The sequence below is a fragment of the Neofelis nebulosa genome, chromosome 14 (assembly GCF_028018385.1).
Source record: "Neofelis nebulosa isolate mNeoNeb1 chromosome 14, mNeoNeb1.pri, whole genome shotgun sequence".
Taxonomy (NCBI): Eukaryota; Metazoa; Chordata; class Mammalia; order Carnivora; family Felidae; genus Neofelis; species Neofelis nebulosa.
In genome coordinates, this window is record NC_080795.1 from 76,043,526 (window position 1) to 76,069,190 (window position 25,665).

General features: G+C 52.5%; 1 long non-coding RNA gene across 2 annotated transcripts; it reads left to right on the forward strand.

Moving 5' to 3' along the window:
- Positions 1-1,740: 1,740 nt before the first annotated feature.
- On the forward strand, positions 1,741-24,845 carry LOC131494683 (uncharacterized). 2 transcript variants are annotated; one of them, XR_009253550.1, is made up of 4 exons: positions 1,741-1,819; positions 11,455-11,741; positions 20,540-20,817; positions 21,231-24,845. It is a non-coding gene; the product is annotated as an uncharacterized LOC131494683 (long non-coding RNA). The 2 variants fall into 2 exon arrangements; XR_009253551.1 differs by having other exon boundaries at positions 21,259-24,845.
- Positions 24,846-25,665: the final 820 nt, after the last annotated feature.

Sequence of the window (25,665 nt, forward strand, 5' to 3'; positions counted from 1 at the left end):
AGGGCGAGCCCAGAAACTTCACCAGACTCTCGAGGGCATGCGACCTCAGAAGAGCCAGGAACGACTGCTTTAGACAATCAGAACTGTCTCTATCAAGGGTTCTCCTGCTGGACACAATTAATTCTTCAGAATTGCCAGGGAGAGGAAATAAGCTTGAACAGGTGGCAGGAGCTTGCTAAGACTTGTCGGCCTGGTTTCGGACTGTTGAGTCCCTGGGCACTGTGGCCCCTCTCTTCCCATCTCCATTAGATCCTGCTGGGACCTTTGTGTCGCATCTCTCCTCCCCACGGGGCAGGAGCCACGTCCTATCCATCATCAATTGGAGGAAGTGTGCCTCTGTGTCTGGCACAGAGCAGGCCTCTGAAATGCTAGTGCAATTGGTAGGTCTGGGTGGCAGGGGCTAGAATTCTCTAGAATTCATTTCCCCAGCCAGTGGAGGCCGTCTCCTCTGCCGCGGGGAGCGGGAAAACCCCGAGGGACCAGGAGCGGAAGCTGTCGTCTTTTAGTTGGCCACGAGGCGGCGCTATTGGTCTGCACTCGGGTCCCGGCCATTGTCTCCGCCGGCTCTGCGACAACGCATTATTCAAAAGGATGATCGCTACCAACGGCTAGACTCACGACGTATAATGTCACACAAATGGCCGATAATGAATGGGACGGGGCAGCCGATTAGCTGCATCCCAGCCCCCTCGGACCTGCTTTTGCGTGGACGGTACCTGCAGGACCGACGCCGCCTCGCCTACGCTCTGAGGAGTCGCAGATCCTCGTGAAAACCCACAGGTTGCTGCCAACTCTTTCCCAGGGCGACGCCTTCCCCGCTCCATATGCGCATCAAGAGGCGGACGGAAAACGATCCCTCTCGCGCAGGCCGCACCAATTTCCAGCCTCACTTTTAGCTGGGCAACCGTCGATTGTGCCCTGGGTGTGCGGGGAGGTTTCGGCGAATTGGGCAGCGGCAGCCGCAGCAGCAGCGGGAGGCAAGGCCCAGGCGGGCTCGGCGGCGGGAAGAGGGGAAAGTCGCCTCCTCCGTGCGGTCCTGCGTCCCGCCGGGCCTGCGTCCCCCGCTCCCGCGGGCCCCAGTCCAAGCTCGCGCCTCTAGGCGGCAGCACCGCAGCACGGAAGGCGCTCCAGAGCCCGGCCCAGGCCCGCGAGGTTGCAGCTAGTGCTGCTCTTGCCTGCGACCTCTGTGAGCACACCAGTGTGATTTGGGGCACGTGGCCTCCTGTCCTAGGCCCGGCCTCTGTTTTCCCCTCTGTGAAATGGGGACGTTAGCACCTGCTGCACCAGGTATGTGAAGGCTCTTCAGACACTCTGACAAGCACGCTCAGGGGAGGCACTTCGAGCATTAGGGGAAACCCAGGGCCTGGGTCTTAAGGTGCCGCGCGGGCAAATCTCTTAACCTCTCCGGGACTGAAGTGGCCGGTCCGCAGAAGATGAGGTTGGAGCGGGTGACGTTGGAGGTTTTTCCATCCTGCACCTCAACCTTTGATAAAACACAGCTATCCCTTGGGGCGCCTGGGTGGCTCAGTCAGTTGGGCGGCCGACTTCGGCTCAGGTCATGATCTCGCGGTCCGTGAGTTCGAGCCCCGCGTCGGGCCCTGTGCCGACCGCTCAGAGCCTGGAGCCTGTTTCACATTCTGTGTCTCCCTCTCTCTGACCCTCCCCCATTCATGCTCTGTCTCTCTCTGTCTCAAAAATAAATAAACGTTAAAAAAAATTAAAAAAACAAAACAAACACAGCTATCCCGCGTACTATGCCTTCGAAGCCTCAATCTGGCAAACGATCAGAAATGATGCAAGCAAATGCATGAGCGGGCAGGTAGGGTGATCTGGATGATTCATCTCGCTTAGTTCATCTTTTCCCAGGGGGTGAAGGGTCCGTGATACTTTCTTCTCCTGGCCTTCTGGTCTTACTATATATAAGCAGTCTCAGAGATCGCCTCCCTCATCCCTCCGGAGCCTTCTGTAGCATTCCCAGGCAGTGTCAAATCTTTCTGATTCTGCCCTGGCTCATTGCACCTGACAACACAAAAACGATACTGTTCTTGTGCTGGTCTTGGAATTGAGTCTATTTCCCCTCCCCCAGTCTTCTTGGTCTATGTTAAGGTAAAATGGACTCTTTGCCGTGGTTGTGTGCACATGCCTGTCTCACGCTCTCTCTGCAAAGCAGGTGTCTGTAAGTTCTGCACTCTAGGCGGCTAACACGGTGCCTGGTCGGTGGTGATCAGCTGAAGAGACTCTCAGGTGAATGAATGAAGAGAGTGGATGGGAGATGGAATGGATAAATGAATGAATGGGGGAGGCATCTCTCATAACAGGGTTTCCCACTCTGTGGCAGTGTCATGGGTAAGGACAGATTTGGAGGAATCGTATCATACATTGGGCTGCCTTCTCTATAACACGGATGAAAGTAATCCTTTCTATGCTGCCCGAACAATGGATGCCAAGGTCATACGTCTGCAATCCCAAACTTGGTCTTTTTTTTTTTTTTTGTATTGTGTGTGTTCAAGTATAGACTTCATGTTCCCTTTTATTTTCCTTGAAGGTTAAACTCTTGCTTTTTTCATCTATAAAGATGTTTTAAAACCCCATCTTCAAGCTTTAAAGATTTTTCTCCCAGCAGCTAGCTATAGGTATATAAAATCCACCCACCTTACAAATGAAAATGATTGATACACATCAAAAAAGTTATCTGCATCAGATAATAAAACCCAGCTTAAGTCTCTCTTGAAATGCTCACGCTAGGAATTTAACTGAAGAGACAGGTTCCCTACCGACTCAGCGGTGGGGACTTTAGGAGTGGGGAGGGTTCTAGGTGGAAAGGGAAACTCACATTTATGTGGGAGACATCCTAAGCACTTTATATAAGAGACATCATTTAATCCTCCCACTACAAGGAAGTTAGCACCAGCCCGAGTTTTGCAGGGGAGGGAATTCAAAGCTCTGGTGTGTTAAGCAACTTGTCCAAAGCCGCACAGGCCAGTTGGTGGTACTCACTCCCAATTAGGTTTCTGAACACGCAGACCGCCCCCCTCCCCCACCCCAAACACACGCACTATGATCCCACCATCGTGGGACTCCGTGAAAAGAGACACTGGTAGGAAAATAACTTTATGTAGAAATTAAGTACATCTTGTGTCTGCAGACCGCTTCTGATCCCTCCTTGCCCGAGGCCGAGTCCTAGTGTACCCATGTCACCCGCAGAGGTTCAGAGCGAGGACTGGGAAATCAGGCAGATGTGGGCTCAAATCTCAACTCCTCCACTTACCAGTTGTACAGCTTTGCACAAACTACTTAAACTAACTCTTGGTCTCTTTGTCTGTGAAATGGGGATCATGGTGTTGGCTTACTTTATAGGGTTGTTTCAAAGGTTAAGAGACATAATGAATATAAAGTATTTAGAAGTGTACCTGGGCACAGTAGATACTAGTAAATGTTAACAGGACGTGTTACTGAGGCGTGAACGGTGCTTTGACTTTTCACCCTTGGCTCTGTAGTGGACCACTCTCAGCCTCACCCGTAGCCCAAGAGAAAGTCCTCCCTTTCCTCAGGACACTTAAGTTTGGTCTTTTAGAAATGGTCTTAATAAGTATTTAAATCTGTGATGACTATTAGCATGAATGGCACCTCCTATAGTAACACAGTGCACAACGTATACAACAGCGCCCCGTGGCCCTGGATCTCTTTGGAAAACAAAGAGAAGTACTTTTTTTTTTTTCCCCTAAGAGGAAGAGGAAGACTTCATGCCTCTCAGGGATGGACCTCCCTTGCCCCAGTGGGAAACTGACCGGCAGATGAAGGCTCAGTCCTTTCCTAGTGGGCATGGGGGTGGAGGCTGATTTCACAGAGGGGAAAGGGGCAGGAGCAGGATCTCAGAGAAAGATGACTGAAATTCCTGAGCCACCAAGAAGAGGAGGTGTGGGGGTTACCCAGGCAGTTGAACCTTGAGCTGGGAAGCAGTGGGAGGGTGCTGGGCGGACTGTGCCTCCGGTTCCCCTGTGTCCTCGCCGCGGCCCATTTCTCCATGGGGAAGAGCTTCACTGTGCGGAAGGAGCGGTGGGTGCCGACAAAGCCCTTCTGCTCCAGTGGACCACATGGGGCTTGACAGAGAGGACCAGGAGTGGCCGCCATGGTGCTTGGGAGACCAGAGACCCTTCCACGTTTCGACTGTAAAACCCTCCGATAAATTGCATTACGGTGTATCAGTGAAGAATGAGGGGTTCAGAGGCACACGTCTCTCTCCATCACTGCCTGGTTGTAAGATCCTGGGCGAGTTCCTCAGTTTCCCCATCCATAACATGAAGACGCTAACAATACCTAACCCAGTATGTTGCAGAGACCGGATGAATTAATGCCCGTAAAGTGCCTAGAACGGCATCTGGCATGCAGTGAGTGCTCGGTAAAATGCGACCTGTTATCATTTTAGAGTTTCAAGAGAGATGGGAGGCTCCACAAATCTCAAAGTGGGGTTTATTGCTGATCGTGGCTGACAAGGCTGAGGTGGACTTAATCGGATTTAGCAACATAGGGAAATGGGACGTTTCTTGTAAAAAATAAGACAACATAAAATAAAAGAGACACATGACATTTCTTGGACCAGAGAGTTAGCGAAGCAATTCACCTGCGTTGCGGGTCTCGTCATTGTCGTTGGCGTGGGTGGCGCTTCTGCAGGCCCGGGACCCCGGCTGGTCCTTGCTCAGTCGCTGTTGTGGCTGCCCTACAACGTAGTGTTGTCCCCTTACTCTCCCATCCCCACTCTTCCAGAATATGGCCCCTTCTGCTTCTGCACCTCCCTCCCCTGTGGCCCTGCGAGGGGGTCTGTAGGTTGTTTTCATGGTGTAACATGACTTGGTGGGGAAAAGTCAGGGAGAAATCACAGGCAGGTAAACACGTTCCCAGAGGCTCATGGAATTATCTCCGCCATTTTGCTGGTTTGTGGTTCCCGATTCCCTTTCTGAGGGATTCGGTTTCCTGCTCCTCTTTCCTATTCCTGGACACAGGGCTCCGCAAACCTCCCGTCCCTGTCCTCAGCGACTTCTTCCCCCTGAATTCCCCTGCTGCCTGCAGATCCAAGAAGGCTCCTCCAGAGATGTCTTCGCCACCCAACGCGGAGCCTGAGGCAAAGGTGACACGCTCAAGCTTTGTGTGAGGCGCAGTCCCAGGGCAGTGAGAGCGAGGGGAAAGGGGGAGAACACAAAGGCAAGGGGATGCATTGCTGAGGCCACAGCGTCACAAGAGGCCACCTGCTTGCTCGGTGGAAGACATCAGCTCCGGACAATCTACCCTGGGGAAGAAGGGACAGCTCCTTCTCATCTCCCGTCTCTCGTTGGCCAAAGTTGGCTCCGGAAGGGTGAACCCCTCTGTGCATCTTCTGGGTGTGGGGCGCAGACCCCGGCTGATGGCTCACAGCACAGTGCTCCACCTGAGCCTGGACGTGGCAGGGAACCGGAGCCTGGGTCTGCTCTGGCTGGACGTGGGTGCCGGAGCTGCTTCGGTGCCCGCTGCCGAGGGTGCGATGAAGCCTGTGCGGGACCCCAGACCTCGCTGCAGGAGAGCTGGCATGGACGAGAGGTTACGGGGACAGCGGCTGGCGCTCTCCTCTGAGTAGATGGCCAGGTCGTCTTCAGGGGAGGCAGGTCGGTAGTGGCGATGTGGGTTGTGGGGGTCTGTCCTCTCTCTGGTGACTCAGAGACTTCCATGAACTTCACCTTGTGCCGTCACCGTCTCAACCTGTGGCTTCCAAGGTCACTGCAATAGGGGAAATGAGGAAGGAACGAAGCTCCGGGGCTTTTTACCTCCTCCGCCATAAGGGGACACACTCGCTTCCGCCCATCTTCCATCCACCGGAAGGAGACACATTCGCTTCCGCCCATCATCCATCCACCGGAAGGAGACACAGTCGCTTCCGCCCATCATCCATCCACCGGAAGGAGACACACTCGCTTCCGCCCATCATCCGAGTGGGGAGCTCAAAGGCCCCAGTCTGACTTCAGCTGGAGTAAGAAATGTAGAGCAGCACCTGCAGGGGTCTTGTGATCTCCGCCTGGCTGTCTGCACCCCCAACTCCTCCCGCTTCCCTCTCCGCATCCTGTACGGGAGGCGTTTACACAGGTGGGCAGTGTTTGCTGTTCACATCTGTTGGGATCCCCGGCGTCACCCCCTTTGGAACCAGCCCTGGATCAGGCTTCCTGCAGCTGCCCCTGGTCAAGGACAGCCCAGCGTGGGCACTGATTCGACCCCCTGTGTGATTGGATGCCTTTAGTGGGGGACTTGGCTGGAGGGGACCCCCCCCCCCCCCCCCCCCCCCAGTGTGGGCAAAATTTTCGTAAGTTGACTTTCTGCCCTTGCAAGCGTCAGGGCGGTGTGACGGCTTCCGTCTGGCTCTGGCTCCCTCCCCACTTCCCTTCCTAAGTGTTTCCTCCAACAAATCTCATGCACATCTAATAGCACTTGTTCCTCAGGGAACCCAGACTAACACAGACATCATGATGACGCTATAGATAATTTCCAGCCCTGCTTTAAATAGTGCACTGTATTTTTTTTTCTATAAGTAAATATCGTTTCCTGTATTTTATTTGTTTACTTTTCTAGGGATCTTTTGCTTATTTATTTATTTTTTTTTCAAATCACAAATGCACTCAATCCATTTTATTTTCCTGAAGAGGCCTCTCCAGGAGCGCTCTGATCCCTCCTGCAGCCTGGAGTAGGGGTGGGGGTGGGGTGAGGGGTGTCCCCTGGGCCTGGATGCCACCTAGAAGCTAACTTTTTTTTTTTTTTTTTTTTTTAAGGATCTTATAATCACATGTCTTAGTGTGGGTCTTCTTTCCTTTACTGTGCTGGGCACTTAAGGCCCCTTTCTGTCTGAAGAGTTGGAAGTTATGAGACAGTGAATGATAAGAAGTGAGTCTCCTTCCACCCCCCATCTGCTGGCTTGTCGCTGTCTTCCCAAAGACATTGTTGTTACCGGTTACTTGTGCACCTTCTGGAGATGGGCCGAGATGCAGGGGCGGCTTGTAGGCTGACATTACATCCCCGTTATTAACACTGCCTCAACCCCCTACCAGGTCTTTGGAAACATCCTTTTAATAGCACGACAGGATTCTAATATATGGATATACTGCGAAAAGGATTTAATCAATTCACTCTGGTGAGGTTTTAGGCTGTGTCTACTTGTTGCATTGTGAGTAGGGCTGTGATAAGTGTGCTGTAAATCTTTGTGGACATCTCCAATTAGTTCCTCATACTCTGTTTCCTAAAGCGTGTTCACATGTTGCGTCTCGCTTCTGGATGAGACCGGACATGGTCTTGTGTGGTTTCCTATCCTTTCCTCCCCGCGGATGGTTGAGGACGGGACCCCGTTTCGCCGGTAATGAAGCATGAATGCCAGGGAACATTTGGTTGCTTTTTGCCCACACGCAGAGTACAGAAATTCCCTTCCTGCAAATCACTTTTTGCTAAAGGGAGGCTTTCTCACTCATGCCAGCTGACATCATCTTCAAGCCCAGCTGTCCACACAAACTCAAAGCTGTGAGCTTTGGAAGTCACGATCTCCCCGTCCCTCTCTGAGTTTCTGAAGCAACAAACCCAGCAGAAATTACACACCTTCTCCTTCTCCACAAGTTCTGAATGCATGGAGAGTTCAGATGCTTCCAGCACGTTCTGCCCTCAGTGAGGCCTGATGCACACAGGAGAAACACCGCCTTACGTTGGTTGGACAGTTTCCCTCTTTAAACTATTTTTATATCTAGAAACATCCAATCCCTCTCCACCTAGGCGAGGTTTCAGAGTGTCTTGCGGTTCCTCTTGATGGTTAAATGGCCTCACAGGGGTCAAGGTCACACAGTGATTTCAGGGCAGATCTGGGTCCTGATCCTTGACCTTCCAAGCCAACCTAGAGCTGATTCCACTCGGCAACATGACAGGGCATGTTTTCAGAAAACCGAAAGAACCAGCAGAGAGTCAGAAGGAGATACTGGCGAAAAAATGGAGGCACTGGAGTCAGGGGGACATGACTGTGAATCCCAGACACTTCTCTTCTCTGAATCTTGGGTTTCTCTTCTGCAATATGGGACTAGCGCACTACCCCTCAGTGTTGTCATGAGCATTAAAACACGGACACTAAGTCTGGGAGGCTCAGCCGGTTAAGCGTCTGACTTCGGCTCAGGTCATGATCTCATGGTTCATGGGTTCGAGCCCCGCATTGGGCTCCCTGCTGTCCACAGGGAGCCTGCTTCAGATCCTCTGTCTCTTTCTCTCTCCCTGCCCCTCCCTTGATCACTTGCTACTCTCTCTCTCCCTCTCTCAAAAATAAATATTTATTTAAAACAATTTTTTAAATGTTTATTTATTTTTGAGAGAGGGAGAGAGACAGACCGTGAGCAGGGGAGGGGCAGAGAGAGGGAGACAGAATCCGAAGCAGGCTCCAGGCTCCGAGCCGTCAGCACAGAGCCCGACATGGGGCTCAAAGTCACGGACCGTGAGATCATGACCTGAGCTCATGTCGGACACTTAACCGACTGAGCCACCGAGGCGCCCCTCAAAAATAAATACTTAAAAAATTAAAAAAAAAAAAGAAAAACAAAACACAGACACAAACACATCGATCACAGGCTTCTGCACAGCAGGTTTCTGAGTACGCGAATAGAGCTGTCGTGTGCTGACTTGAAATGCTGTGAAGAGATGGGTCAGAGTCTCCAGAACCACGGATGGTCACGGTTCGATCGACCTCCAGGAGGACAGTCCAGATCTAGAAAGGGAAGGGGATGCTGAGGACAGTGCCACAATTTGAATCAAGAGTCTATCTTCCGGCTGTTCTGTTTACGACCCCACCAAGACTGCCCCGCCCAGGTTCCCCATGACCTTGTCCTTAGCAGCACACAGCCTAGTGAGGAGCAGCCAACTCGTGCTTGGGAAGACCAGCACGGGCAGCTTTCAGAGGCTCTGGAGAGACAGATCGGGGACAGCCCGGAGTCCGGGAGGGTGGGATGAGTCAGGGGTGCGCAGGAGGCTGACTCAGTGTGGGGGCCCAGTGAGAAACTCCAGCAAGAGCTCAGGTTTGCCTGGGAACATCTCCGACAAGGCTTGGAGGCTGCTCAAGTCCTGGAACTCTTCAGCTGGGAGGGAGGGAGGTTGGATTTCATTCTGGTCAGTTACCTGTTTTATGGTGTCACAGCTCTTACGGTATCCTATCTGCTCTGACCATGTTAACAGCAGTAACAAGCCAGCCCCTGAGTCTCTCATGTTAAATGTTGACATTAATGTTAACAAGTCAACATGTTAAATGTTTCTTTCTTACTCACACTAAGTCTTTTGCAGGGGGTCCTGGCCAGCCAGTGGCCTTCTATAGGGTTACGCGGGGTCCCGGGCTCCTTCCATGTTGGGGCTCTGCCTGTCCCGAGAGGCTGCTGCTGGACCTTCTGGATTCAGCCAGCACAGGAGGAGGAGGCTATGGGAGACTTTTTTTTGTGGGCCAGGCCTGGCAGTGTCCCCAGCACGTATATCCATAGGCCAGAGCTCAGTCCCATGGCTGACAGTGCAAAGAAACCAGGAAACGTAGACAAACTGTGTGGCTTGGGTGACGTGAAATGGGTTTTGGGAACACAACGCATTGCCTGTATGTGAATCCCTCTGCGCCTAGAAAATGAGTTCTTTAGGAGGCTGGGACCGTGTCGTGTTCGCCCCATGTTCCTGGACCCGGCAGGGTATGTGGCGTCGGGACAGTACTTGACCCACAGGGATAGAAAGCATCTAACGCTTTGGCTTTGTCCTGATTTGGGGCTCTGTCCCCCCTCTCCGGACTCGGTGACTAGCCCCAGCTTTCTCTGGGTGAGTGGTCACTCTGGCTTTTCCTGTTTCTGGCTTCTACCCTGGCTCTGATCTCTCCACCTTGAACCTCAGCCTTGGGCCCATCCACCCCCTGCAAGGGACAGGAGGACCAGACAACCAGAAAGAATGCCTCCCCGCGTCCCTCCCCACCCTCAGATCACTCCAGTTCCTGTAGCTATGCCAGCCTTCTAGCTCGAGCAGGCCTCCACCCGAAATACCATGTCTGGAAGCTTTTCCAGCAAGAAGACAAGCCTGGCCTGTATCAGGGCTGTCCGTGTCAGATCAGAGATGGCCTGGCTGGGAAGTGACCATCAGTCTGACCCACAAAGCCAACGGGGACCCGAGGGCCCCGCAACTGCAGCCTGGGCCGGGCAGACAAGGTCCCTCCCAGGCCCGGGCCCGCGGGCAGCCTGTCCTCATGCTGGTCCCTTGTCAACCTCGGATCCAGATAGAGCGACTCCAAGGGTGAGAACGAGAAAACAAACAGCTCCCAACACACCGCCCGATGTTTTCCAGCTTGGAGAAAGAACGCCAGTTCAAAGGGCTGCCCTAGTTTCCAGCAACGAGCTTTCCCGCAAGGAGGTGGGAGCATGTTGTGTTGATGGAGCACAGGGGAACATCAAAAGGGATGTTTTGGAGACAGAGATGAGAGGTGGGCTTTTGATAAAGAACGTTGACTTCTTCTCTGGAAAGGAAAAAAAGGGAATTTGGGATAGGAAAAGAATCGGGATGGGATAAATAATAATCGCCATTTTTTGGTCCAATCTATGCCAAGCACTTTACCTTTTCTGCCATCGAAGTCATCCACCTGAGAGCCTGTGAGGTGAGTGTATTGTCGATATTTTATGGATGAGGAAACTGAAGCTGAGAGAGGTCCCGTAACTTGAGCGAGGTCACACGGCTGTAAGGGGTTGAGCTAGGAGAGAAACACAGGACTTCGCTGATGGCAAAGCTGATTTCTACCCTGCTGTTTCACAGTCCTGGATTCCAGATTTTTCTGCCATGACAACAAAGTCCCTGCCATCCCCGCTTAGACTTTATCATCTGGGGTATTTGTGCCCCAAACCATTTTGCGTGGTTTGGGGCACAAACTTAACTTGCTTCTCAGTTAAGGCTCACAAAAATCGTATGAAAAGGGCATGATTATTTTCCAAGTTTTTTGAGGAGGAACAAACCCAGAGACGTTAAGTAACTTGTCCAAGGTCCTGGGGCCCGTAGGTGGTAGGAAGAGCGCTGGAATGCCCCCGTCTGACCCCAAACCGGGGCTTGCTCCTCTCCGCCGGGGGTTGGCACGCTACAGCCCCCGGGCCGGATCGGGCTGGCCTGCCTCTTCTTGTAAGGGTCGTGAGCCCCCCCTTTTTGTTTTTTTTTTACATTTTTAAGAATTGTTGTTACATTTTAAATGATTATAAAAAGTCAAAAGGAAAATGCTATTTAGTGACATGTGAAACTTAGACAGATTAACATTTTAGTGTCTGTCTATGAAAAACTTTTATTGGAACGCAGCCATTTCTGTTGTTTCCTTGCTGTCTACAGCTGCTTTTGTGCTCCCGTGGCTGAGTTGAGTCATCGTGATAGAGATCGTGTGGCCGGCAAAGCCTCAAGTATTTACTATCTGGCCTTTTACAGGAAGAGCCTGCGGTCCTCTGTTCTACCGCGTCATGTGGAAGAAGACAAAAGGGGGGCATCGCCACTGACTACAGAGAGCAGGGCGTCCAGTCTCCGTCTTGCAGGAGGAGCTGGGCCGGGCTGAAGGGAACATTGGCCTCTTTCCTGTTGATGGTACACAGCAGGCTCATCCTCCAGAGATGCCACCCGGGAGAGTCCAGCGGGGGCAGCTCTGAGGTTGCAGGCATGGCCCAGCGTATGGGCAATGCAGGGAACCAGGAGCCTGGGGACTCAGGGGCCGCCTCAAGGTAAGGGACAGGCAGGAAGGTGGTGAGAGGGCCTAGGACCTAGGGGGGACCAGAGTGTGCATGTCCTGAGTTGGCCAAAGTTGGGGGTGAGGTGGGTCGGGGCCGGCAGATGCCTCGCACTGGCCCGTGAGGCTGGCTTTGGGTGGGTGATGGGGTTGTGGAGCAGATGTCACACTTTGTCCTCATGGTGACGGAGGAGGACAGGCTGACCATCAAGGCTTTAAGTCCAGTTGTAGAGCGTTCCGGAAGCTTTGGCCCCATGCCTGCAGACGGGTCGCTGGCCCGCACCAGGGCGTGGCGATCTGAACTTGGCCCCCGTCAGTCTCTGGCGGGGAGGGCTGTGAGCACTGCAGGGCACGGTGCATGCCGGGGCTCTGTCCTGCCCTTCTTCCGTGTGCTGGAAGGATGCACCACACGTATTTCCTCTCACCTTCTAGAAGGGCTGAAGACAAAACGTCCCTTGCCCTCTGTGGAAGGGGACCTTTTCATTCCCGTAAAAGATTGAGACTCTGGGTATAATGAGTGACGAAAATCCCCACGAAGAAGTAAGAGTGAGGCTGGCGTCTGAGGGAGGAGACCATGCTCTTGGAGCTGGAGGAGCTGGAAGGGGGGGTGGGTACACTCCCTCCTGCTCGCCGGTAGGGACACAGAGTGCAAACTAGGCTGCGTGCAAAGAGTGGAAGAGTGGCATTTCCTAAGCCTCTGAATCTTTGGACTGACGGTCGTGTGTGCTACGCAGGGGGAGTGCTCAGCACAGCTCAGCAAACACAGGACACCGGTGCTTGCTCCTCCTTCCCCATTGTTCCCCCTCCCCCTCCGCCCCTCCCCCTGCTTCCCCTCCCCTCTCCGGCTCCTCCCTCTCCTCTTCCTTCCCCTCTCCCTCCTCCTCATTCTCCCCTTCCCCTCCTCCCCTTCCCTCCTCTTCTTCCCCTCTTCTCTCTCCCCCTCCTCCCCTCCTTCTCTCCTCTTCCTCCTCCTCTTTCTTCCTCTCCTCCTCATTATTTATTTATTTATTTTGAGAGAGAGAGAGAGAGCAGAGGAGGGGCAGAGAGAGAGGGAGAGGCAGAATCCCAAGCAGGCTGCAGGCCCAGCACAGAGTCCGATGGGGGCTTGATGTTATGAACCGTGAGATCATGACCTGAGCCCAAATCAAGAGTCGAACGCTTAACTGAGCCACCCTGGCCCCCCCCTCCTTGTTTTTATCATGATGATAAGACAAGGCTAAGTTCTGACTCCCAGTTTTCCTGATGATGTGACTCCTTGTAAATCAACAGCTATTAAGAACTTTCTAGGTGCTCAGTTCTTTGGTCGGTCCTGCTGGGGAGAGCTAAGTAAAGACACGGTTTGGGGGCACAGCAGAAACTCTGGAGACCGGAACAGTGAGGAGTGACACAGAGAGTGTAGAATTGTGCGCCATAACCTAAGAAGCGGCTGTCACAGGAGGGACGGGTCCACGGGGGCTGGGGCAGATTCTCAGCATCAGGGACTGAAGAGAAAAGCCAGAGATCACCAAGTGCAGCTCCCTTATCTTATAGGTGAGGAAACTGAGGCCCAGAGACGCCCAGAAAGGCCTGGTGACTGGCCTGAGGTCACACAGTAACTTGGTGATAAAGGTAGAACTCGAGTATAATTGTCTGGATATTAGACTATGATGCCGGTTAAACGAATAATGGAGATCATGGTCAACATGTATGGAACACGCCCTGTGTGTCATCCATCATGCAAAGCACTTTATTTGAATCGCTTTACGTGACTCTTCTGTGACTGCCCGTGCTTATGGACACAAGCCTGCTTTCCTGAGCGGGAGCCCGGCCGGCAGCCTGTGTGGGCGAATCTCCCTTCACTCCAACCTCTGCAGTCTTCACTTGTGTCAACTGTCTCTGAGGGTTTCCTTGCACCCCCTCCTTCTTCCCCACGTCCCCCTTCGTCCCGGTTTACTCTCCCTTTTTCAGCCACTGCCACCTGGGGTTGGGATTCTCCTTGGAAGCCTGTCTCCCAGGACTTGGCACTTGGTCCCAAAGGATGTGTGGGGGGACGCTCGCGGGAGGGTGAGTGAATGGTGCCTCCATACCGAGTGGGAAGGGGAGAGCCGAGGGCATGGGTGGGAGCCTGCGGGGCCCCTGGGAGCTCGGTGAAGCACCCATTGTTCCCTGTTCATCATCTGCTGCTCCCCAGGTTTATTGAGCAGCATTGGCCGAGGGCCGGCAGGTGGGGCAGAGGGGCAATGGCACGAGTGAGTATAAAGCAACATAGAGAGCATGAAGAACCATGGGGGGAGTCACACTGGGCGTGAGAGATGACGGTTATTCCCACCCATGGCCATCAGGGATGGTTTCTCATGGGATCCCTTCTGGGTCTGGAAGGCGGGGAGGTTGAATATGTGCAGAGATGGTGGGAAAAGGAATCCGTGCCCAGGGGGTTATGGGAGCGTGTGTAAGGTGAGAGAGAAGTTGAGAGGCGAGAAGTAAGACCGGGGGGAGGGGTGCGACTTAAGTGTGAATAGACAGAAGAGATCTGTGGGGTGGGGGTGGTAACAGGGACCTCTAACCCTTACTGAGCACCTGCGACACGCCAGACTCGCTTCTGAGAGCTTTCAGTGCCGCGACTCGTGTTTTCCACGCAACATCACCCCACTTTACCACTGAGGAGACTGGGACACAGAGACTTGAAGTACCAGCCTAAGGTCACACAGCCCGGAAGCAGTAGCTCGGGAGTCAAATCTGCCAGACCGGGTTTTGGCCTGTTTCACTCCGCTGCCTCTTGAGCGGACTGGAAGGGAACGGAGAGCGGGGGGGTGAAGGGGAAAAAGGAACCCTGTGTCGAGGAACTTTGACCAATTCTCAGATGGCCAGCGGATCTTCTCATCCACAAAACGCCTGGCCTGTCGTTGGAACCACGAGCTCACCTGTGTCCCTGAGGGGACGCTCCCAGCTTGCAGCCCTGGAATAAGTCAGGTGGGGTCTCCAGGGCCCATGGGGCAGGGATGCCTGCAAGATTCTTCTGGGTCTCAGAGATCTTCCAGAAATGCAGTATCTGATGTAGCAACAGCCTTCCTCCCCCTGGTCATCCCTAGGCCCCTGCGTGTCTCCTTTTGTTTATGATTACTGAAGGCATTTGCATGAAAACAGGGTTTTCTTAGTCTTCTGAGGGTTCCGCTTCCTGCTGCCGGTTCTTACCTGAAGCCATAATTCTCCATTTGTGGCTCAATAACCATCTCCCGGGTGGCTAATTATGGGCCATATGCTCCTGGGGCTGGTGTGCTGGAAAGGCAGACTGGCATGCTCGGTGTCCGTTTCCTGTACTTCTCTCTCTTTTGGACTTGCTGGCTCAAACCTGTCCTCCACAGTGTGTCCCCAGGGCCCCTCGAGACTGTTTTCCTCCTCAGGTGCTGTTCCGTTTTGCAGACGACCCCGGCTGGGCTTAACTGGGCCTTCACTAGTCTGCCTGCCAGCATCTCAGTGTTGACCAGTTGGCAAAAAATCAACAGAAGGGCAGATGACGTCTGCTGTTTAAACCCCCTCCAGGTCGGGTGATGAAGTGGAAAGAGCTTTGGCCTGGGATCAGGGGAAGTGGAGAGCTCCTGGCTTTGTTGGGAAATTGCTGTTATGACTTTGGAGAAATCTCTTTATCCTTCTGGTTCTTCGTTTTTTCCTTATGTAAAGGAGTGATTTTGGTTCGATCAGTGGTTTCTAACCTGATTCCTAGGTGTCTGAAAAGATAGTGATGGGTGCAGGGGGGCCTTTAAAACAGCTTTGAACTCCCTCTAACCACTAACTCCTAGAGAGAAGGGATCGCTGCCTATTCACTGAGTCTCCGTTATCTAGGACAGTGTTTGGCACAGGAGGTGCGGACAATGAATGTTTGTTGGAATATGAAGGCCTTTCAGAAAGCCCAACAAAAATTGTCCTTTGGTGCTGACGAACCTGGGCAGGCTAACAGAAATCTTGGATTCTTTAATGACCAGCATGACATTAAAGATGAGCTACTCATTTTTTTTTTTTTTTGTCTCTGCATAACTGCCTCTAACTTAAGCAGGGAAGGAATCTGTGGGAGCCAAGGCATCTGAGAACACAGGTGATTTCAGCGGTCAAGGTGGGAGGTGCGATCGGTCGAGCTGAGGTGATGTGACTGGCCAACTGCCTGCTGGGAATGGACACTATCTAGCTCTCTTAGGCTTCCATGGACTTTGTCCCCACCAAGACTATCACAGACTTGGGGATTTCTCCAAAAACAGGAAGGAAATTTGGATTCCAGGCAGCCAAAACATGACAAAGGACCACTGTGCCTGTCACCCTGGTCCTGTCGCAGTTAACTGGATCTCTGCTCCGTAGCTGGTGGGTGGCTTTGACAAAGGGAATGAGAAAACAAACTTATGTCTGCATTTTGATGTGGAAAAATGTCTGTGTGCCTGCAGTCTATGTGAAAGAAATTGTAACGGGATGCTTGTGGGTGAAGATGGGCTTATCTCTCGTCTACAAAGCTGGGGTTTGCCACCAAGGTAAGTAAAGACATTCCCCTGTTGAGACACAGACACAGGTGCTAAGGGAGACTCCCCTTTTCTGTATCTCTAGTTGTTCTGGGGAGATCCAGGGACCAGTCTTGTCTGGCTCCCCATCTCACTGGGCCGCGTAGTCCCAAACTGGTTTACTTCACCGGGATTTTGTGAACTCAAGTGAGATCCTGGGTTCGAACGTTATCTCTAACCTTAAATGTGCTCATGTTGCCAATAACAGTCCACAACAATGCCAGTGATAACCAATATCTGTCTTGGTGTTTATCTGGAAAGTGTGGGTTGGCAGCCGCCCACGAGGAAACACCTTCCCTTTTCCTTCTTCTCGCTGGCGTTCTTTGTGTTCCTTTGATCTGTGCAGTGGACATACGTCATTTACAGCTGTCCGATACCTTTTGGATAGTCTCGCTACCTCTTAATTATTTTTAACATTATGACTTCCGCCTTTGCATGGTAGAACCCAGAAAATTTGCGTCCTGAGGATTGCTTTGAGCCAGGATAACGGCAGAGGACCTAGGCCCCTGTAGTTAGGTGAACTTCTCTGAGACTTGGAATCAGAAATATGAGGTCCTTGTCCAGAAAGTGTGGAGCTATTTGGTTGTTTGGGGGCAGCAGTGGTGGAATTTCTGGCTGCCAGTTGTGGTCGTGGTAACTGCTACATAGTGATGTTTGTTAGAGAATCCTCACAGGGGTGTTTGGACTCAGCAGAGTCAGATTCCATTTTTACTCTTCTCAAAGATATTCTGAGTTATTGGGTACGTTTCATATGTTCCTTTCCTGCTTACATTAGGCAGGCTGTTTGCAGCTAAAAATCCTTCCCAGTGTTGGAGTTGCATGTGGAGTGGGTTCCAAAAGTTGCAGAACCTATGCTGTGTATAGAAGGGGCTTAGCGGAGGTGGTCAGGCATCAGGAGGCAAGGATTCACCCAAGGTCAGCAAGAGACAGGATGGCCTCGTGTTCCTGTTGGCAAATCCACATCAGCTGCGCCCTACACGGCTAACCTTTGCCAGCTCATCCTTGGGACACTGACCTCTGCCAGTGGAAGCGGCAGGGTTGAGGGCCATAGTTTGGTTGTCTCCTTTGTCGCTTTGACTCCTGCTGATACCCTTGCCCTCAGGGTCTTTGCTTCTATCCCTTCATAGAGGCTAGTTGTGAGATCAATAATGATTTTACCTTTTCACAAGTAGATGTTACGGTGTTTGAAAATGTGTGGAAAGGTAAAGACTAATGGTGGAAACAAGTGACAGAGGGAGGCATAAAGACGGAGAGAGAGAGAGAGAGAGGGAGAGAGAAAATGACAAATAAGAAAGAGAGGGAGAGACAAAGACGCAAAAAGTGAGAGATGGAAAAAGGGCCCTGTCTATGTCAGGAATAGTCCCTGGTGAGTTAGCTTCTGTGGTAACCAGCCTCTGTGACGGCCTCAATGAGCCCCGTTTCTGGTTTTTCACTCCCCATGTAGTTCTTTTTCACGTAGTATCGGGCTGGCCTGTGTGACAAATAGAGGATGGTGGAGGTAACAGTGGTGATTCCCAAGGCTAGGTCATAGAATACGTTGTCGCTTCTGCCTTGGCCTCTCGGACGGTTCTCTCTGCAGGAAGCCAGCCGCCATGTTGGAAGGACACTAACACGGCTCCGTGGAGAGCCCGCATGAAGAGAAACCAACTTGGCAGTTGCGACTTGCTGGCCCCGGGAGCGAGCCTCCTGGGAAGTGAGTCTTGTGGCCTCAGTCCATCACTGACGTGGCTGGACACCAGCTGGTACCTGGCAGCAATCACCTGAGAGAGCCTGAGCCGCAGGCGCCCCACCAGGCCGCGCTTGCTCCTTGATCTGAAGAGCTGAGGGAGCTAATGAGTGATTACTGTTGTTTTGAGCCACTGAATGTCAGGTTATTTGCCACGCAGCACTAGATACTCAATATAGTTCCCTTGCTGCCCTTCCGTTTGGTAAAAATGCTCTGGAGTCTAAGGTAGGGGCAGACAATGGACGTGTTCGGGAACCTCTCATCTTCTTCCATGGGTGTTATTGTTCTGCTTCGTAGACTCACTCATTCGTCACTTAGTAGAAATTCCTCTTGGGCTCTGGTAGATAACGGAACATTATTTCTGTTTCTCAGTATTATTGCACCTTTAATTCTCCTGGGTCTATTTTTGTAAGCATTTCAATGGGAAGGTGGATAAGGATGAATCCCAAGCTGTTATCTTGCTGTTCTCTTAGCCAGGGAATCAAAAATCTATAACTGCTTCTATGGTTTTGCTTTTGCATTCCATCACTGCACATTTTTGAGCACATATTTCCAAACCATTTTTTCTTGCTCGTTTCATTTATTTATTAGTCACATGTACCATTGGATTGTTTTATCATATGTTAGAAAGCCTACATAAAATATGCATTTAGAAAGTGTGAGAGAAAAATACATAGAAATTCTAATATTTTCTTTTTTCTGCTCAAATGGTTGTCTGGGGCACCGCTGGTCAATGTGTCCCTTCTTCCACTTTGGACACCACTGGTCTCCCATATGGTTAGCTTTTTATGTTCATGTATTGCCTGTATGTTATTTAAGGGAAGAGGTTTTACTTTATTTATCTTTTCCAAGATTATAGGGTTCCTGCTTCATTCAGGCTTCTTTTTAAAAAAATTTTTTAAACATTTTTGTTTATTTTTGAGAGACAGAGAGAGACAGAGTGTGAGCGGGGGTGGGGCAGAGAGAGAGGGAGACACAGACTCCAAAGCAGGCTCCAGGCTCTGAGCTGTCAGCACGGAGCCCGAGGCGGGGCTCGAACTCACGGACCGCGAGATCATGACCTGAGCTGAAGTCGGATGCTCAACTGACTGAACCACCCAGGCGCCCCCATTCATGCTTCTTAAAAGAAAGAATAATAAATGAATGAATGCATGAATGGACGAATACGTAAAGACATGACCGAATCGTGGGATTTAATCTTCTCCAAGTTACAGAGCCCCTCTCTGCCACATTTGCTGAGAACAGCCTCTGTGCTAAGTACACCCTTGGAGGACAGGTCTGGATTTTTCTTTCTTTCTTTCTTTCTTTCTTTCTTTCTTTCTTTCTTTCTTTCTTTCTTTCTTTCTTTCATGTTTTTATTTATTTTTTTGAAGGAGAGTGAGAGAGAGAGAGAGAGCATGAGCAGGGGAGGAGCAGAGAGAGAGAGGGAGACACAGAATCCGAAGCGGGCTCCAGGCTCTGAGCTGTCAGTACAGAACCCGATACGGGGCTCGAACTCACAAACTGGGAGATCATGACCTGAGTCAAAGTCGGACGCTTAACCGACTGAGCCACCCAGGTGCCCCTGGACTTACTTCTAAGACAAATTGTGTTCTGTTTTCGCTATCCATCCCAACCCATACCGTGCCATACACAGGCCCCCAAATCACACCCCCGTACACCATAGTTTTCTGCCTTTCCCTCAAGCTGTCTTCCAGGCCCGGCTCTCTGGCAAAAAGCCATCACCAGCGAAGACCTTTCTAGTGAGTACATATGTGGGGGAGGATTTTCCTGGCCCTTAACTAGCTTGCCTCACCAGGACTCAGGCTGTCTGGGTTTCTGTCTTCTAACATTTCCTGGGGCCAAGGAGCTGTGGCAGGCACAATTATAACCAGCCCGTCAGGTCTCTTCGTTTGGCTGGGCATCTCTCTTCCGCGTCCGTCGGCTTAGGTCCTTGTCCCCATTTATGCCTTCCGAGTGACCTAGTGAGTTAGAGTCAATGTTGCTGTTTCCCTGCTGCAGCCCCATTCTCCACTGCACTGGCTCTTCTGGCCTGGGGTTGTGCAAGCGACTGGGCACGTGGAAGAAGGCGCAAAGGGCCAGCTTCTCTGGGAGCACAGCTGGCTTTGTTCTCTCCGTGTGCACGTGCGCGCGCATGTATTCAGAGAGTTACGAGAGGGATGTACTTAGCGGGATTTAGAAAGTCTTAGTTTGAACTCTGATCCCTGGATTCTTTGTTGTTGGGCCTTGGCCAAGACAGCTCATTCGGGACCAGTGGATGGGAGTCTTTGGGGACATACCTGGGGACATACAATCACAACGGAGTCTTGTGCTGGACATGCTCCTGGCCGCCCTGAACTTTTGAATGCTGGGACGATCTCGGTTAGGCCCCCAGATCTCAGTGGTTGGAAACAACAAAATTTATTGCTCACTAGTGTCTCTGTGTCCATCATGGGATATCTGGGGGTCTGCTTCGCTCTGGGACTCAGGCTGCCCTAGGGGCCGCCAACTGCCAGGACAGAGAAGAGAGAGTGCAGACAAATCACACGGTGCCACCAATTTTCACAGATGTTTCAGTCCCTTCTGCTCCTGTTTCAATGACCAGAGCAACTCACAGGGGATGGCGGCTTTCCAGGAGGGGCTAAGATGTACCATATTACCACGTGACCGGAAGGGAAAACCGTGAAATATGTGAACAGTGCTCGTGACGGTCCATCTCCTTTCCTTCTTCTGGATCCTTTCCTGGTTTCCGAATTCTGCGCTTCTAAGATGGAAGTCAGAAACTCACTGTGGTGGACAGGATAATACTCCACACAAAGATGTCCACGTCTTAATCCCCAGAACCCGTGAGTATGTCCTCTATGACAGAAGAGGCTTTGCAGGTGTGATTAAATTAGGGCGCTTGAGATGGGAAGATTATCTGGGATTATCCCGGTGGGCCTGATGTAACCACAGGGATCCCTATAAGGAAAGAGGGAGGCAGGAGAAGCAGAGTCAGAGATGTGAGGATGAACACAGAGGTTGGAGCGATTGCTGTAAAGAGGCTCGTGGGCCCAGGAATGCAGGCAGCCGGGTTCTAAAGAAGCTGGAAGAGTGGAGGCTGGGTGGCGGTCGTGGGGCTCTGGAGTGACTGTCGCTCGCTCCAGAGAGGTGACACGGGCACATCTCTACAAGAAGGCTGAACTGGGGGGTGGGATAACATAGTTCACGCTGCTTTTATGACTACATGGAATCATTTCCCTCTTTTGCCCCATTGAAGACATATTTGGGTTACTTACCCGACACAGGATCAACAACCCCCTTTGGCCTATGTGGTAATGCCTCCGAGACTTTCACCAAGGTCATGACTTCGGATTTAGAGCATGGCACCACGAGTTCACCAGAACTGGGCTGCCCCCACTGATGAGTATTTCAGTGTCTTTTGCTACGTGACACCCAGAGACATACGGCAACGGCATTTATCCCGTGTTCACCGGCCTTCCCGGGGACTGGGTGTAAGATGGCCAGGCCGATCTGGGCTGCGCTCTGCTGGAGGTTCTGGTTCAGCCTGCGGGTCGGGCTCAGGTCCGGGTTTTGGGCTGGAGGGACGGCAGCTCCCGCAGGGACGCTCGGGTCACTGTGGATCACCGGAGCACAGAAGCCAGCCCGATGGCAGCCAGGCTCACTTTGTCTCTGCTCCTGTTATGACAGCTGATACCCCATGGACTAGGGCAGGGCACGTGGTTAAGCTGAAGCCAGGGTGTGGCAAAGAGGGGGATGCAGGGCTGGCACTGGGGGTGCCAAGAGTTGGTCCTAATTCAACTGTCACAATAGAGAAGGAAGTGTAGGCTCGGGGAAATGCAGGATATTTTCCTGGATCTCATGGTGAGTCAGTCGTATGGGTTGAGGCCACTTCTCTATTCGTTACCCTACGTTGCCAGCACGGCCGGCTCATGGAAACTTCCGGCAGGTAACCTTCTGTGCACTACCCCCTCATCTTGCCCTGGCCTTGTCTTTCTGCTTCGGGAGGCTTGTCTGTTTCCAAACTGCACGTGTCACCAGCTCAGCTCTCCGTCCATCCCTCTGGGGGAATGCTCTTTCTCTCTCCGATGAACTCCATACCCCTGGCTCGGATGACGTGTCTCTCTTGGGGCCTTTGTCTACTCCTCTGTAAAGAGATATAGTTGTCTGTCACATGACGAGGGGTGGCAGCGGAATCGCCTTGCTAGCAATTTGCAGGCCATTCGAGCCCCTCTTCTGTGGTGTGGCGCCCTGCTGGCCCTCAAGTGCCGGGGCGATGGTGTGGCCAGGAACACGAGCCGTGTGTCAGGCACATTCAGAGCAGGGGACTGTCTGTGAAGCAGGGGCCGGTCCTGCTCTGAAGACCCCGGACCGCCCAGGTCCGACACGGGGGTCGGGTGTCATGGGGTGGCCCTGTAAGTGGAGGCTGGCGCGGGGCGGGGGGATCTGGAGGGATTGTGGGGACCGGGTGGCTGAAGGGTATTCCTGCCACCAGATGTAGTTCACTTGCATAAGCGTTTCTTGAGCCCGGCAATGTGCCAGCACACTCGGCCGGGAACTGAGCCCTTAGGACACAGGAGAGACAGCTCCTGCCCTCAGGAGGCTTCGGGGCTAGTAGGGGGAGCTGAGGACATTAAATGAACGGTTGCGTTCTTCAAACGTGGCTAGAACCATGCAAACGAGAGAAGAGTTGTTTGAGTGTACTCTAACTTTTTTTTTTTTAAGTTTATTTATTTTGAGAGAGAGAGAGAGAGCAGGGGAGGGGCAGAGAGAGGGAGAAAGAGAGTCCCAAGCAGGCTCTGCATTATCAGTACAGAGCCCCATGTGGGGCTCTAACTCATGAGCCGTGAGATCTTGACCTGAGCTGAAATCAAGAGTCGGATGCTCAACCGACTGAGCCCCCTGGACGCCCCAACAGCTGCATTCTTCAAGCGTGGCAAGAACAGTGCAGACGAGGGCAAGGTTGTCGGGGGTACTCTAAACAGCTTTGGGGCTTGTCTGAAAGGGGTAAGCGATTCTTTACCTGTCTTGCTGCAAATAACAAATCGCTGTGTTGCATGGGAACTCTTATCCCCTGCTCGTCGTGTTTCGTAGGGGGAAAGGGAAATCCTACTTCCCAGGAGGGAAAGATTTGGGAGGAGCACTGCTGGCACCTTCCTCCATACCTACGACCCATTCGTTCCTCCCCAGGAAGGAGAAGGGATTCTGATCCGATTAGTGACTCTGGGGACCTGAGTGGTGTCCAGGGTTCCTGGTGTTGTAGGATCTCTGATGAGAACTGGAGCCTGTTTGAGACCTGAGGTTCAAGGAAGTGAGGGGACTTGGCCTCCTTTGTCCCCTGGGTGTGGCAGAGACCAGAGGCACGACCATCGCTCTTGAGGCTGTGTCCGCACAAAGGGAAAGCCTGGTGGCGGGGTCCAGTTAGTGGCTGTGGTGATGACCGTGGCAGAGGTGGGCAAGGAGCAGGCAGAGCGGGGAGGGGCTGAATCAAGGCAAGGCCCCCGGGGTAATGGATGGGAATTCCAGAACTATCCAATGGGATGGAACCTAAGGGAGGAGGGGTAGGTGGTAGGCTCAGGTTCCCGGCTCTGGTGAACGGGTGGGGTGATGCTCGCACCTGTTGCCTCGAGAGGGAGCCGCGATCACTCAGGTTTGGACCTGAAGGAGTCATGACCCTGGATTTGGGTTCTCCTTGAGCGGCCATGCAAACATCTCACCAGGAGATGCTAGAACACGATTTACCAAGTGGGGGACCTTCGGTCTCCTGAATCTCCTGGATTCTCCTGAGTCCAGCCCGTCGGTGCTGTTTAACCGATTTTAAAAGCTCCGCCTTAGCTGGAGAAAGCACAAAGTGAAAGATTATACGGGAAAACCTGGATTTCGATGTTTTCTTTAAAAAGAAAAAAGAATCAGGAATCCTCGGGCTCACCTTCTTCGAGAAAAAGCGTTCCTCAGTTTCCTCGAAACGTGTCACTGGCAGGGGCACTTTGCAGTTTACAAAGTGCACCGCTTGTCCTCGCAAAGCGTGCGGTGTGCCCCCCGTCCGCCCCAGCTCGTCTGTCCACACGCTTCTCATCGCCCTCCCGCTGTGGGCAGCGGGGCAGGAGAATCGGGGTCCCGGGGCTCTGAGCGGTTTCGGCTGAGCTCACAGCCGGGAGTGGGGGCCTGGCCCCCAGCTCCGGCCCCCCCCACCCCCATTCTCAACTCTAGTCTTAGTTTCCTTTCCACTGCCTTCCATTTGCCAGTCAGTTATAAATAGCTCAAAGAAGATTTTATTTCCAGCTTGCAAGTGACATGTGCTGTCAGCAACACCACAAAACACTTCATTGATGTTTTTAAGGGGGTGGGGGAGAGGAAATAAAATTGCTTATTTGCCCAAAGCGGTGTTCAGCGAACTGAAATCCCTCGACTCCCATGGGACTCTCTGCTTTTCCCGAGTGAATGGATTTTCAAATTTGGAACACAGGTGGCCTTCAGGCTGAATGGCCGCCGTCTGCCTCTCTGATTAATTCAGTCAATGCCGCAGCCCGAGGAGGGTTAGAGGTTGGATCTCCCCTCCCCAGCTCGGGCCGGGGAAAGCCAGGGGAACAGGCGTGGGGGTGGGGGAGGGGAGGCAGCTCCTAACAGCTTTGGGGGCCTTGTCTGAAGCCGGTAAGCAATTGTTTTTCTATCTCGCTGCTTGTCAGGGCGGAGACAGGAGGGAGAAGGCATTTCTTCCCAACAGGAGAGGAAATCACAGCCAAACGTTTGCAATCACAGAGCCAAAGGCTTGTGTCAGACATCGGGGTGAGACCGGGGTGCCTTTCAATGAGATCATGGCCAGGAATAGACAGGAGCAGTGGAAGGACGGCCGGGCGCAGGCCCAGAAGAGGGAAGGGACAAGAACCTGTCCCTGTTAGCTGAGGTGCGGAGGGCTGGTAAATGAAGAGATTGTCCAGGCCATCTTAATGGTCTAAGAAGTATCCTTACCCTGAGCCACTAGAAACAGCCTAGAGTAGCCCGAGCTACGAAAACAGCTGTTTCACGTACGCAGCAGTCCCTGAGCTGCTTCTCTACTGCCCTTTGAAATGCAAATCATTGTTATGCGCCTGTTGGATGGGCAGAGCAAACTGGATGTGCCAGGCTCAGCCATGTGGGGAGGCCACACAGCAAGTGCCAGAAGGCTGAACCTGGCAGCCTGGCTCTGGAGCCCGTAACACGTTGCCTTATTGCCTCCGTGAGCAAAGCACAACAGAGAGCATCACGCCTGGAGAAGAAGGAAGCAGGGAGATAGAGGGGGAGACAGAGAGAAAGAGAGAGACAGAGACAGAGAGAGAGGCGGGGAGAGGCTGTCTGCACAGTACCTAGCTCTGAGTGGGCTCAGGGCACCTGACTGAGGAAGAGAAATCCTCAAGGGAGAGGAAGGGACGATGAGGCCAAGCTCAGGGTCCATCTTAGCTCCTGTCCTTCTGGACTCTCAGAAGGTGGAGGAAGGAGAGGTTTTCTGTCCCGACTCTGGAATCTTCGCTGGCAAGTTTGGCCCATTGTCCTGGCATTAGCCAACCAGATCAGCCTTTCTCCCCCTTGGAGAAGGGGGGGGGGACAGGGCACGAGCAGAGACAGACCTGGAAGGTAGCACAGAGACACTGTTTGTAGTCCTGGGCCTGCCATCACCCCGTCCGAGAGACATCCTTCGAGTTAAGGCAGGGTAGGGA